The following is an 11,469-nucleotide window of genomic DNA, read 5'->3' as shown; positions in this document are numbered from 1 at the left end:
CAGTGTTTCACCACCCTCTTAGTGAAAAAGTTTTTCCTAATATCCAACCTAAACCTCCCCCACTGCAACTTAAGACCATTACTCCTTGTCCTGTCCTCTTCTACCACTGAGAATAGTCTAGAACCATCTTCTCTGGAACCACCTCTCAGGTAGTTGAAAGCAGCTATCAAATCTCCCCTCATTCTTTTCTTCTGCAGACTAAACAATCCCAGTTCCCTCAGCCTCTCCTCATAAGTCATGTGTTCCAGACCCCTAATCATTTTTGTTGCCCTTCGCTGGACTCTCTCCAATTTATCCACATCCTTCTTGTAGTGTGGGGCCCAAAACTGGACACAGTACTCCAGATGAGGCCTCACCAATGTCGAATAGAGGGGGACGATCACGTCCCTTGATCTGCTCGCTATGCCCCTACTTATACATCCCAAAATGCCATTGGCCTTCTTGGCAACAAGGGCACACTGCTGACTCATATCCAGCTTCTTGTCCACTGTCACCCCTATGTCCATCAATACAACTGTGATAATAGCCCTGCCGCACCTCATGGAGCTGTGAGGATAAATACAGTAAAGATTCAGAGAGGGTCAGCTGCTCTGGTTCTGGGGTCATGGAAGCACCAGACAGAGAGAGAACCTCTGACTAATGGGGGATAGGAGGAAAATTTCCCTAGGGTCAGGTTACTCCGTAGCTGCCTCCTGCAGAGTTTCTGGCACTGGCTGTGGTCAGAGACAGAACGTCTAATGGGATGGATTTCAGGTCTGATCCAGTCTAGCAATTCCTATGTTCTTAATAATCAGTCTCCTGAATGGAACTATGACTACTGAGTGCATCTTCTCTACCATCCCCTGGATGACACTGGGCCAGGGACTGCCTTTGTCCTGTGTTTGTAAGGCACCTGGCATGCCGGGGTCCTGCTTAGGAACTGGGGCTCCTAGGAGCTGCAAGTGACCAGGGCAAAGGCGGTCTGGCCTAGTGGTGTTGGCTGGAGCTGGGATCAAGAGGCGAAAGTCAGGGTCCGAGCCAGGTCAGGGTTGGAGACCAGAGATCAGAAAGAGTACCAAGCTGGGTTGGACCAGAAAACAAGGTGACACCTGGAGTTCACAGCAGTCCAGGACAATTTCCTGGCCCATTTTCCAGGGTTAAATAGTGAGCATTGGCCAATCAGAGGGCTGCAGGGTGCTGGTCCCGTTGGGCAGTACTTCTTGTGGTGCCTAATCTCCACAGTGCTGCTTCGAGGTGGCTCTGCCTGGCCTCCCAGTGGCGATGTGGCAGCCCCAGCTGTCCCAGGCTCCACAGCCCCACTTCTAGCTCTGCAGCTCCTCACAACAACACAAATTTCATGTCCATGGCATGGGGGCTGACTTTTAGTTTTCCCCAAGGGGTGCTCCACCCTGCTCTGCCCCAAGGCCCCTTGCCCCGATGCCTGACCCTTGCTCTGCCCCCTCCCCCGAGGCCCTGCCCTGACTTTTCCCGCTACGCCCCCTCCCCGATGCCCCCACCCTCCACTGGCTGCTCTCCGCCCTTCCCCAAGCCGCCAAACAGCTGTGACTGGGGGGTGCTGGAGCACCCACGGAGTCGGCGCCTATGCAGCCCCAGGGCAGCATTCTGAGGCAGTACTGTCCCAGAGGTGACATAAAAGTTACCAGTCCTCCCCGAATCACACCAGCAGCTGATTCAATATGAAGACCCGGAACACCCGGTGAAGGCTGCCTTTTAGGGATGGCAAGATATATCATTTCCATCTGCCACTGTTATCACGTAAGCTTCTCCGAGCCATGCACGTTCTGATCCTTCTCTTTCGTTTAATCAGCCAGACTGCAGACGCGCGTAGCTCAGCTCCCCTGGTTATAATCCTCACCTCTGTGCCGCGCTGCCTGTGAAACATGGGCCACAATTTCTACAAGGGCTAATTGGTATTCTCTCCAGCTCTTCCTTTTCTTTAGGAAAGTCACCTGCTGGGGACGTCCTGATGTGAGGGAGAAAGGTAAACAGGAGAGACGACTGGCTCTCTTTAGCTCATTGATCATTTCATATTCCTTGCTCATATCTCCTCCTAGGCCTAGCCTCTTTCATCTCTCCTTCTGCAGAATGTTTTCGTGTCACCGATCGTCTCTCTCACCCTATTACATATTTCTGCAGTCTCTTCTTTCGGGACAAAGTGAACGTACTAACAAAGGGGAAGATATATTGCTGATTTCGTGCATCGCGGTTACGGTATTTTCCAGATTGCCCTCTCTGTACAGCACAATTTGATCTGGTCCATGACTGAAGAGGACAGCTCTATGGAAAAACCAGCTGGTGTAGAAGCAGCCTGGTGATTCGGTAGGTGACACACTTCTCTGTGAAGATGTACACCCTGCACTCTGCGAGAGGGCATGGGCTATCTTGCAGACAAAATGTAAGCCTAATACTCTGCCCCCCTCATGGTCATTAAAAGATTCAGTGGCAACATAATTAGCCCCAGTGTCCCGCTCCAATTCCAATGCAGGTAATTCCATTCTTCTACAACCTAACGTTCCTCCTGGAGTTTCCACTTGAGAAGTTATTCTTCACTTAGTGATGCAGCAAGGGGCAGAGTGGTGGGGATGTTCTACCTTAGAGGTGGCTATGTTTTAGCCAGTGGATGGAATCAGTGTCAAGTGGTCTGAGCTCCTCCAGGATGAAGGGACTCTGTCTTGTGGGGCTTGCTGGAAAATGGGAAGTATTTGCTGGAGGAAATTCCAGATAAGTGAAAAAACTATTGTGTTTCCACTTCCTTTTGTAGAGACTTTCCAGGTGTGTGTGTGGGTTCTTTTGTCTGTAAAACCCCCTCATTTTGGCAAAAGAGACCCCTTTTTCACTGAAAAAAATTCAGCCCCCTGTAATAAAGGGATCCTGCAAAGTTCTGTGGCTAGCCATGTGCTCCATGCACGTAACAGGGTGAGTACAGAACTGCTGGACTCTTCTCTTTCATTGGCCTCTCCTCATCCCACTGACCTAGGCCAGTTACTCTCTCTGCATATGAAAAATTGCGGTCTCACCTAGGAGCCCCAGTCCCAGATCAGGACCCAATAGTGCCAGGTGCTGTACAAAGAGAACAAAGAACCGGCAACCTATGTTCTGGCTTTCCTGCACTGGCGTTGGTTTGGTGCTTTGACCCACATCACATACTCAACTTTGCTTCCCATTTGTCCTATGAGCCTAAATTCCCCTTCCACAGGGACTACGTGACTGTGACCCCGACCCCGAGATGAGGTCCCCCTCCACAAGCTCTGCTGTGGCCTGCGGTTCCATGGGACCACGCTGGTATCAACCCATTTGTAAGGCGCTCATTTGCAATAGCCCCCTTGGTGCAGGGAGACCATCTCCGGTGCGCTGAGCAACCACAGCTCCAGCTGATGGCCCAGGGAGCCACAGATCAGAGCAGCGTTGTTTCAAAATGCGTTTCCTAGGAGACGGGGTGGTAGCTTCCTTCCTTCTTGTTTCGTTTCCCGTTGTGCTGGAGCCAAGCCATCTCCCTATTGCCCAGACCCTGTTCATGGGGGGTTCAGACTGAGCAATGCATCCAGTCAGCTGGAGCCTATCCTGTGGGTATGAGCACCCCACACACAACTGCCCCCTGCTGGTGTGCCCCTCAGCTGGCAAGACCATCTCCAGGGGAAGAGAGGAGCTGTGACCGTGGTGAGCCAGATTATGAAATGAGTCTGGGTGAGTTTAAATTGTGATGACTAGCACCATCTCCCAGCACCCTTGATGTGCTACCCCAGCTGAGATTCCTTTCCTTAGACTCACACCCACTTACCAGTATGTATACCCCTCCCTCCCAGTCCATATCACAGCCCAGGGTTTGGAGACAGCCACTACGCACCTACCCCCCATGCCATCAGGTCTCTGAACCTACTGGCTTGTTCTCCAGAACCTCAGCTTTCCTGTAGAATAAAAAGTCTTGTTTTCAGTTGTTCTGGCTGCAAAGAAAACATTAAAAATGAGACCCGGGTGTACTTGCTGCAGCAAGGGTCTGCAGAGCCCGGAACAGTCACTTGGAGAGGTGTGAACTTCCCGGTCAGCAAGGACTGACCACCAGGGCTGATCATTTCAGTGCCCCATGGCTCACAGCAGAGAGGAGAGGGCAGGTCCCAGATCTGCGTCCTCCGAGAGACATCTCGTTTGCATGTGGGTGGTGTTTGGAAGATACTGTTTTCCTCCCTGAGCCCAGATTTTAAACATCCCCATGATCTACTGTGCGCAGCATCTTATTGGGGCATCCCACATGGGCAGAGCTCACTGTGTGACTGGAGCTTGGAAGAATCCCACGGCCTTTCAACCCTGGGCAGGCCTAATCATGTCTGAGCTTCAGCTCCGCTATGGTAGTTAACCAGCTCTACTGCTCACCTTCATATTGCAGGAGACTGGCAGCAACTCACCAGGGAGAGCTGCATCTGAGATTGGTCTCCAAATTCCTATTTTTCCTCTAAATGTAGGCAGCCGCTGGGTGGGAAATGTCACCCAGGGTTCATTTTCATGCCTTTGAATATCCTCCATCATTTTTGCTTGGGTTTTCTTCATAGACATTTTTCATAGGAAGGGTTTGAATTTGGGCTCGGGGTGAAATTTTTCCTCGGCAGCCCTACTTTTTATTTATCTCTCTTTTAAAACTTCACCTGTCTGCACAAAATGGAGCAGGGAGGCCAAGCCCAGCGAGATCTGATGCAAGACGGAGAGATTTGTTAAAGAAAACATTGGCTCTTGAGTCATTTTCAGCCACTGTTCATGTTCTGTGCACACAAACCTGGCTGATAGAAAACCAGGCACATAGAAAAATCTTCTCCATGAGGAGCTACAACTGCCGGTCAGGTTTTGTCAGGCAACATCCCATGGGTCACGTGCAGTTGCTGATACACAAGGACTCATGCATGGCTGCTGGCAGACAAAGCGTTCTCTTTCAACCACTGCACGTCTAACCCCGCAAGTCTACCCTCATGAAAACACTGAGAAAAAGCCCAAAGAATTAATAGAGAACAATCTCTGTTGTAAAGTAGTCAGGATTAACACACGCACAGCACAGACCCACAAAAGCAAGGCAATGAAAAGTGAACTTACTCCCCTACACCTCCATCACAAACACACATTGCCACAGCTACTGGCAGCACCACTCATCACAACCTTAACTCTGCCCTGCTTCATCACAACCTTAATTCTGCCCTAGTAGACACACCAGCCTTCCATTGCCTCCTTGACTACCCTTCTGCACCCACCCCTTTACTAAGCCCTCTCTCACTACAGCAGCAAGCCGGGGGCTAACTCAGGGAGGGTCAACGTCACATCAGAGTCTGTGTCAGGGCCTTGCCTCATACGACACAATTTAGGGGTTAAACCAAATTCTTAGGCAAACTGCCAAAATAAAGCAGCTCCTCTGCCCCATCTGGCTACAGTTTCTGGAGGCTTTTCTCTCCGCTCTTTCAGCCCTTTGCCCTAAACCCTCAGGGACACCCGCAGGAAACTTTCTACTCCTTGCACTTCCCAACTCCCCAGGTCCCATGTCAGGTGCCAGCTAAGAGCTGGATCCTTTCCCCTGATACAGGATCTGACCTGCTGTCTGCAGGCCACCTGAGAGGCTGATACATGAACTGGGTTCTTTCCCAGGATTCAGGCGCTCCCTGCAGCTCTCCAGCTCAGCTGAGCTCATGCTGATTCTTCTGGGAATCATCCAGCTCTCACCTGCTCCTTGGCCTCACTGGGAGCCAGCCTGCTAGTCACTGGTGGGGGCCAAGCTGGATTCCCATAAAGGGCCAGCCTAGTCTGTGGCCACAACCAACAACTGCACCAAACACCAACCACAGCTAGCGAATTGGGCCATTCTCTTGGTTACCATGGGGGACTGAATCACAGACATCTAGAGTGAATCACTAAAGCAGCACATCCCCTAGCCGACAGCTATACTAGACCCATGTCCTCTGTGGGTCCAGCACACTAACACACACCGAGCGCTGGGCCATGCATCGATTTGCTTTGGAAGTGTACCTTTGCTTGTTTGCTTTAGTTCTTTCCTGGGGAAATGACGGCCCAGGGTTGTCCTGCCCCCCAGGACAGCCGTTGCAAGTGATTTGGACATTGCCTTCACAACAGTGGTACCTCGCTCCCTGGATCATCTCAGGAATGAGCCACATGTTTGCAGCACAGACTCACCCAAAGCACAGGCCGGGAGAGAGCAGGGAAAAGACGCAACCAGACCTGAGCCTGGCTTTGGGATCATATGGGATAACTCCAAGGGGAATGTCTGTGACAACCCAGGCTTCCAGCTCTCCGCATTAATCACAAGAATCTCTTGTGTCTCATCCTGACTGCAGGTTGCTCAGTTTTACTGTGCAGAGAACAATCCTGGGCATTTGCAGAACACCTTTTGCCCCATATGATCCCCAGATGCCCTGGTGGCCACACAAATCACCCAACCCACCACTGACATGCAGCCGCCTCTGGGGAGGAAGAGATCAGCAGCCACAGTTTGACACCTCATCGGAAAGACGTGGCTTCGAGTAGCGCAGAGTCTGCCAAAAAATGTGGATCAGCATCGGGCTTGCTCAGAGGAAAGAGCACCACCTGCTGAATTTTGAGGCAGGGCAGGGCCCCGGAAATTCGCTGGAGATCCCTAGCACCGATTCCACTGATGCCTTGAAGCCTTGCCACTCCAAACAACTTCCCCAGCCCCACATTGGGGTTCACCCTGCATCTCCCTGGGAGCTTGCCTTCTGTCTTGTGTAGGTGACAACTCCGAACCTCCTCCCCCAAAGGGTTAACCTGTCTTGTCTTGGGGAACTGATGCAAGGAAGGAGGGGGGTCGGGAGCTGAGATAATGACGGGAACACGCTTGGTGCTGCTGTCAGTTATGCCTGAGTTTTTCTTTGTTGTAGGATATTTGGCTGGCTGGATTCTGCAATATCACAAAGGCCCCTTCCTCCCCCCCCTTCCCTCCCTCTCTCTCTCTCTCTGTCTCTGTCACTCACACTCCTCTTCCTCCTCTCTCTCTCCCCCACCCACCCCAGGGAGCCAGGAGGCTCCAGTGCAATAGGCTGCAGAACTAAGCCAGACAAAGGACTAGCTTTATTTATTTAGATTTCCTAGGTGACACCACCACCCCCCCCGCCCTTTTCTGGGCACTCCCCCTAGAAAACAGGCACCAAAGAATGGGTGGGAAGTGAAGAAAGGTACCAAGGGTTTGTAAGGAGCCGCACTAGCCAACCCGGGCCCCAAGGCTGGAGCAGGGGAGCCGAGCAGGGCTGGGAGGGTGGAGGGAGTGAGGCTGGAGGTGAGCTGGGCAGGGCTGCGGGGGCATGTAAACTGATCCGGGGGTGGGGAGGAGACCAAACCAATCCCCTTCCAAGCATTCCTCTGCAATGCTCCCTGTGCCAAGCCTTCCTGAGGCTCTGGCACCAGCGACTTCAGCGGGGAGGGGCGGTACAGGTGGAAAGGGGTGGGAGTGGGGGTGAAAGAGAAGCCAATCAATCCAGCCCCTCGCCCCGGGCGGGGGAGGGCGGGGCTATGCAAATCGCAGGCAGCAGAAGCCAATGGGCTGCGGCGGGGCCGCGGGCTCAGTGCGAGTTGTGGAGCCGGGCGGGCCGGGGGGCGCACGGGGCCGGAGTCTGCCATCGCAGCGCGCAGTTCTGCTCGCCTCGCCAGCAGCCAGCGCTCTGCGCACCGAGCCGCCGGGGGGGGAAGGCAGCGCAGCCCGGCCCGGGGAGCCTATGGCTCGAGGGGCAGAGCCGGCTTGTCCCTGATCGCCGGCACCCCGCAGCGGGGCTTCTGGGGGCGCCCGGGGATGGCGCGGGGACTGTGCCGCCGGGCACCCTGCTGAGATGCGCTTGGGCTGGCGCTAGGGTCCCGCTCCCCTCCGGGCTGGGGCTGCGCCTGGATCGGTGCCGGCTCCACGCCCGCAGCTCGCCGCGGCTGGGAGCCCCGCGCGTCCTTGCTGCCCCGTCGGGGGGGCTCGGGCCCCGGAGCGGTCCGAAGAGGTACGTATCCGGCGCGGAGCAGGGTGCGGGCATGGCTGCGTCGGGCGAGTGGGGACCCAGTCCCTGGGGCTCGGGCCCCTGCCCCGCGGGCCCCCCAACTTCGCCAAGGCTTTGGCGCCGGCTGTGGCTGCAGAACATCCTCCCCTGTTGCGAGGCGAGGGCCCGGGGAAGCCCGTTGGGCTGCACCTCCGGAGGGTCGGCAGGGATCAGGCCCTGGCAGGGACCTCCCGTCCCGATGGGGCTGAGGGGGGCTGGGAAGGCAGAGATCCAGGCGAGCGCTGCTCCCTACAAACTTCGGGCTGGTTTGAACTCCCCAGGACAGCGCAAGTCGTCTGATCGTTCTGTCCTGCACCCGCGGGGGCAGAGGAGGGGAAAGGGGTCCTGACTTCCTAGGGGCTAGCAGGGCTCAGGGAAGCTCCAGCAGCCGAAAAAGCCGTGGGGGAAGCTAGACGTGCCGAGTCCGCCTGCTCCCCGGGGAAGCTCAGCGGCTCTGTGCGGCTGGCTAGAGGGAGCTGCCCTTGGCCGGGGAGGGAGTCGAGTAGGACGGCAGATCCGCGTGGGAAAAGGAAAGGGATGGCGTGCCAGGGCTGGCCTGGCTCCCCGCAGCGCCCTGGTGGGGCAGGGCTCTGGATAGCCACCCACAGCCCCTGCAGCTCAGAAAAGTCTGTCTCCCTTTCCGAAGTCTCCTGCTGGTGCGAGGAAGGGGCTACCTCCAAACCCCAGGCTGGCTTGCACCTTTAGGGGGTTTGTTTCTCTGTCCCCTTCCCAGGCCGCTTTGCCCAGCCCCCTTGGCGCTGCCCCAGGGGGAGGTTCTGCTCTCAGCCACTCCAGGGCCTTTGCTTTGGGCCTGGAGTGACCCAGCACAGAGGTGGGCGAAACCCCTGGGTCTGAGCGATCTTGCGGGCTCTTTCACCTTTATCAGCTCTTGAATTCCCTGCATTTGTCGTCCATTCTCCCTTCTCTCCTCCCCCTGCTCCCTCCTCGCCCCCTTGTTTGAATTCTTCTCCCAAGTTCTGGGCCTAGGGGCAGCGGTGTGTTCCCTTCTCTGCCCTGCCCCTGGTGGGGCGGTAGGGGAGGGTTAACCAGTCCCCCACCTCCATCATCTCTCTACAGCCTGCATTGTCAGACGGGGAGGAGAGGAGCTCTTCCAGGTTCTGCTGCCAGCCTCACTCCCACATCAGCCTGTTTGTTTTCCCTTTGGCTTTCATTTCCCCAATGAAAACACAACTGCTGGGTAATTAGTGGGAGACATTGCCATGCCTGGGGAGCTGCGGCCGCCTTGGCTAATTGAGTCAATTTGTTAGACAGGGCAAAAACCCCAACCCCTTGTTCTCCTTTGCTGCAGCTCAGATCTCTCAGTGCAGCTGGAGACATCCCTGTCCCTGCCAACAGCTGGCACGGGTTGCTTGGGCTGGGGCCCTTGGGCCAGAGCATCAGGTGTCTGTGTGGACACTGTGGAGCCAAGCCCTGGAATGGGGGATGTCTCTTGTTTGGGTTAGTAACAGCTGCTGGCATTTATTTCAGCATCCCCCAATTCCTGTCCCCTTCCTTTCTTTGTGCAGCCTCAGTTGAAACCTGTTTTGCCTTCTCCCGTGCAGGGACCTCTCTCCTCGTCCATCTCTGGATGGCCTGTGGTCCAGTTGTCCCTGAGTTGTGGGGCTCATAGAGAATGGATGTTAGGTAGGGAGGCTCCTGAATCCATGGGAGAGGTGGATCTGCCTGGGGGAGAGGCGTGGAGCGAGGGGAGAGTCAGAGGGCTGAAAGATGGAAAGAAGGGACCCTGAGAGGAAAGAGGGACCTGCCAATGGGGAACGGAGGGGCACAGACATGCCAGGCCCTTGGCAGTCTCACCCTGGAGGAGCCAGTGTGCCCAGACCCAGAGCACCGGGAGACTGTTAATGAGCAGGGGGGAGGTAGGGAGGGCAGCTTGGCTGTGTCCTGCTGGAGGGCCAAGGGGTTGGCTGCGGTGACGACTCACATTTGGATGGGCAGAACACCAGGGCAGGGGATGGTGTATTGGGGAGAAAGCAGTGCTTGACCCTGGGGTATGCTGGATGCCCCAAGATGGCTGGTTTGGGAATGTGGCAGGAGTAGCCCTGGAGACGGGCAGAGTGCTCCCACGGGTCCGGGCTTGGGGACCTGCCTGGCTCACTGCCATGTCTGCTCATTGTTGGGCCCTGTCTCATCCTGGCAGGTTTTCAACACCAGTCCCCTCCGCCTCCCCTTCACTCTGCTTTCTCCCTCTGCAATGAGGGGGTGTGTCTCTCCTCCCCACCAGGCCGGGAGGGAGGCCGATCTCACCTTGGGGAAATAGTCAGGAGTCACATGGCAGCCCCAGCTCCTGCCAGTGCCACTGTGCAGGGCATGGAGTGCCGTGGACTCCCTGGGAGCATGGCTGTGGTGGGGAGTGGCAGAGGGTGGGGCAGTGGGGTCGCAGATCAGAGTGCTAGTGGGGAGCCTCCAACCGTCCCCCCGTTGTTCAGGCTCAGGGCACTTCCTCTTCAGAAATACAGGCCCCCACACACTGCCAGCCCATGCTGTTAGGTTGCTGGGGGCCATCAGCAGAGGGGGCCACATGCAGCTTGCCTGCTCTGTTCCTCTCCGCTGGGAGCAAAGGGTTCTGGGACAGCAAATGTCTCAGGTATAAGGGCACAGCATCAAACCCAGGACAAGTGCCTTAGTCAGGTGACCCCGCTGACCCATCCAACCTATGATGCCCACCTGGCCTGGTCTCCTAAGTGCCCCCAGTCTGTCAGCCCTTGGAAATGATCTAACGCAGTGGCAGCCCTTCTTCTACCTGACTGATCCAAGCTCCATGCACATGGGGCTAGAATGGTGCTGCTCTCCTGGGGGAGGGGGGGTACTAAGAGGATGTTTTGTTCTCCCAACCTTCTCCCAGCCCTGACCCACTGTCAGACTCCAAGACTCCCTCCCACCACAGGTCAGACAGCTGAAAAGAGAGAGGAATATCCCATAGCCTGACCCCAAGGACCAGAGCCACACCGAGAGACCCCTCTTGGGAGAGGACGGGGCGTGAGGAGGCAACGGAGGGTTAAATGTGGCTGTGGAGGAGTTATGTAGGGGGAAGTTATCTGTCCAGTCCGAGGGGCTGCGGCGTTTTGCTGATGTCATTGTGTGCGTGTCTTAGTTACGGAGTTCTTAAGAAGTCCCTTTTGACTCCTGAGCCTGCGGCTTTCTTTTTCTCCCGGAACACTTCCTGCTCTCGGAGCCCCTTTCTTGGACACACGCACACCAAGAGCCAGGCACGGCGCAGGCCAGCCGCTCCCACCCCCTCCGAATGGGCATTTCAGCAGCAGAGCTGAGATCTTTCCCTTTCCGCCCAATTGCCTCGGCTCCCAAACATTTTGGCTAATCTTTATTTGATTTATTTTGGGGATGGGGAAAATAGCTATGCTGTTTATAATGAAATAAAAACAATCTAGAATGCCCAGTCTCTGAATTTCGCCTTGCCTGCCCATGCCAGGAG

The 11,469-nt window shown here is 55.6% G+C and overlaps 1 protein-coding gene across 3 annotated transcripts in view; it reads left to right on the top strand.

The window, feature by feature from the left end:
- Window positions 1–7,577: 7,577 nt before the first annotated feature.
- SEMA3F (semaphorin 3F) overlaps window positions 7,578–11,469 on the top strand; it is a 111,699-nt gene continuing 107,807 nt past the window's right edge. For all 3 annotated transcript variants that reach the window (XM_073352603.1, XM_073352604.1, XM_073352602.1), the window contains exon 1: window positions 7,578–7,982. The gene's annotated coding sequence lies outside the window, so the exon portion shown is untranslated. The remainder of the gene's footprint in view (window positions 7,983–11,469) is intronic.

This window comes from Lepidochelys kempii, chromosome 7 (genome assembly GCF_965140265.1).
Source record: "Lepidochelys kempii isolate rLepKem1 chromosome 7, rLepKem1.hap2, whole genome shotgun sequence".
Taxonomy (NCBI): domain Eukaryota; kingdom Metazoa; phylum Chordata; order Testudines; family Cheloniidae; genus Lepidochelys; species Lepidochelys kempii.
This window is presented reverse-complemented; position numbering and strand designations above follow the sequence as displayed.